Source organism: Ovis canadensis, chromosome 1, assembly GCF_042477335.2.
Source record: "Ovis canadensis isolate MfBH-ARS-UI-01 breed Bighorn chromosome 1, ARS-UI_OviCan_v2, whole genome shotgun sequence".
Taxonomy (NCBI): domain Eukaryota; kingdom Metazoa; phylum Chordata; class Mammalia; order Artiodactyla; family Bovidae; genus Ovis; species Ovis canadensis.
The window spans coordinates 205,792,339-205,795,225 of NC_091245.1; the positions used below are offsets into that span (position 1 = coordinate 205,792,339).

Sequence of the window (2,887 nt, forward strand, 5' to 3'; positions counted from 1 at the left end):
GTCCCTTCCTGTGACTGTAGTCTTGATTGGCTCTCCATACCTCCTTGAGTGGCCCACATACTGAGGTCCTTCAAGAATTCCCTTTTGAGTGCCTGTGGAAGGCAGGGAAACTTTGGCTGGTGACCTTTCTGGGTTCTGAGGGTCTGGAGATGTAAGAGAGGCTTGCATCCACAGATTCCTCCTGATTTCCTGCCCCGGGAGGAGTGTGGCAGGGGACACACAGTTTGAGTGCAGGCAGGTGATGATGCCCTAGAGTTTAGCCGCCACAACCCAGAGCCACACTTGGCTTCTCAGGGGCCACCAACAATGCCATCCCACCCAGCTCCATAGACAGACGCCAAAGCTGCATCCTCATACTTCTCTCCCTTCCTAGCCTCCTTCACCTATTCTTAGCTTTCCACTGCCTCCAATTCACTCATTCATCCATAAATATCTCCAACAAAAATTTGTCAAGTGTGGACTATGTGCCACCATTGTGCCGGGCACTGGGGCAATGGCAGAAAGTAGACTACCCTTTGGAGCTTGCAGTCTAGCCAGAAGACAGAATTAACCAAAGAGACATGTAAATAAATTTAAAATTACAAATTGGTGTTAGGAAGGAAAGTACAAAGTGTTTTGAGAAGTTATAACAAAAAGAGGTCTATTTATATGGGAAGATTATTAAGACAATAGAAACTCAAAATGATTATTACTAATAATTACCCAAACAGGAGGACTGAGATAGTCATGCCCCCAGAGCACCTGCAGTCCTAGGGTGGGTCTCAAGTCCTTCCCCAGCAGGGACTACGCAGTCTGTCCCTGAGGGCCCAGCTGGTGTGGCTGAGAGTGGAATGATTACACAGTGGCCCCAATACTGAGCGTCTCCTCTGCTGCCCAGCTCACATTGAGGGGGTGCCTGGAGAATCCCATGGATGGAGGAGCTTGGTGGGCTACAGTCCACGGGTCACAAAGAATCGGACACGACTGAGCGACTTCACTTCACTTCACTTCACTTCCAGTCCAGAGGTGAGGGGGTGAGGCAGCTGGGGGCAGGGGTGGGCTGGGTCTGGACAAGGGGACAGTGTGCCCAGCTGATGGGGGTGTAAGCTTCTGGCATCACTCTAGGGAAAAATCCCTGCACTACCTTCTAACCTGGTTCCAAATAGGAAAAGGAGTACATCAAGGCTGTATATTGTCACCCTGCTTATTTAACTTCTATGCAGAGTACATCATGAGAAATGCTGGGCTGGATGAAGCACAAGCTGGAATCAAGATTGCTGGGAGAAATATCAATAACCTCAGATATGCAGATGATACCACCTTTATGGCAGAAAGCGAAGAACTAAAGAGCCTCTTGATGAAAGTGAAAGAGGAGAGTGAAAAAGTTGGCTTAAAGCCCAACAGTCAGAAAACTAAGGTCATGGCATCTGGTCCCATAACTTCATGGCAAATAGATGGGGAAACTGGAAACAGTGGGAGACTTTATTTTGGGGGTCTCCAAAATCACTGCAGATGGTGATTGCAGCCATGAAATTAAAAGCCGCTTACTCCTTGGAAGGAAAGTTATGACCAACCTAGATAGCATATTCAAAAGCAGAGACATTACTTTGCCAACAAAGGCACATCTAGTCAAAGCTATGGTTTTTCCAGTGGTCATGTTTGGATGTGAGAGTTGGACTATAATGAAAGCTGAGTGCCAAAGAATTGATGCTTTTGAAGTGTGGTGTTGGAGAAGACTCTTGAGAGTCCCTTGGACTGCAAGGAGATCCAACCAGTCCATCCTAAAGGAAATCAGTCCTGGGTGTTCATTGGAAGGACTGATGTTGAGGCTGAAACTCCAATACTTTGGCCACCTGATGCAAAGAGCTGACTCATTTGAAAAGACCCTGATGCTGGGAAAGATTGAGGGCAGGAGGAGAAGGGGACAACAGAAGATGAGATAGTTGGATGGCATCACTGGCTCAATGTACATGAGTTTGGGTGAACTCTGGGAGTTGGTGATGAACAGGGAGGCCTGGCATGCTGTGGTCCATGGGGTTGCAGAGTCAGACACGACTGAGCAACTGAACTGAACTGAACTGAACCTTCTAACCGGGTCCTGCCTACACAAGTCCTGCATACACACTTACACTTGTGCACTCTTGCACTCTCCCTGACACCTTAGGGACAGACTGGACCAGCCTGTGAAAAGTATAGTAGAGTGGGACGGGCCTTGCCTTCAGGTCAGACAGCCTTGGGCTCACACCCCACTTCAGCAGGTTCCTGACCAAGTGATCCTCAGGCAAGGCTTTTGGGACCCTTGAGCCTCCTGTCCCCTTTCTGTTCCAGGAGAGAACAAGAGCCTAGACATGTATGGCCGTGCTTGAGCTCATGCATGGAAAGCACTGAATATAGTGCCTGGCCCCATGGCTCACCATTAATAAATAATGACTGTCACTCTGATTATATAACATGATGATTAATATATAATGGTAATAAAAGAAACCTCATTCCTGTCCCCTGGGCTCCCACCCGGTTCCCTGAGCCTCTTTGGGAGGTCACTCCCATGGTTGACCTCTTGTGAGAAGGAGTTTTACAGGTCTGTGAGAGTCATCTCAACAACCCCAGAACCTCTTGAAGTCAAGGCCAGACTCACCTGAGGTGTTCAGCATTGAATGCGGCAGCAGAGGGGCGGTGCTGGGGGTGCTGGGGGTGCTGGAGAGAGGTGGGGAAGCAGTCTGGGAGATGCCCATGTGTGCACCTCCTGGCTCTGAACTCTAGGCTCCTGAGCACAAGGTGAGCTGTCCCACCATACTGGGTAGGCCTGACCCCACTCTACATTCTTCACAGGCTGGAGGGCCAGGTTGGAAAGGTCTGGCCCGGTTGAACCCCCAGCCCGCCGGGCAGAGTCACAGCCGCAGCCCCCGTA

The 2,887-nt window shown here is 49.7% G+C and overlaps 1 long non-coding RNA gene across 1 annotated transcript; it reads left to right on the forward strand.

Moving 5' to 3' along the window:
* The first annotated feature begins 238 nt into the window (after positions 1-238).
* On the forward strand, positions 239-2,429 carry LOC138430974 (uncharacterized). Its single transcript, XR_011253470.1, has 2 exons — positions 239-1,005; positions 1,203-2,429. It is a non-coding gene; the product is annotated as an uncharacterized lncRNA (long non-coding RNA).
* The last annotated feature ends 458 nt before the right edge of the window (positions 2,430-2,887 follow it).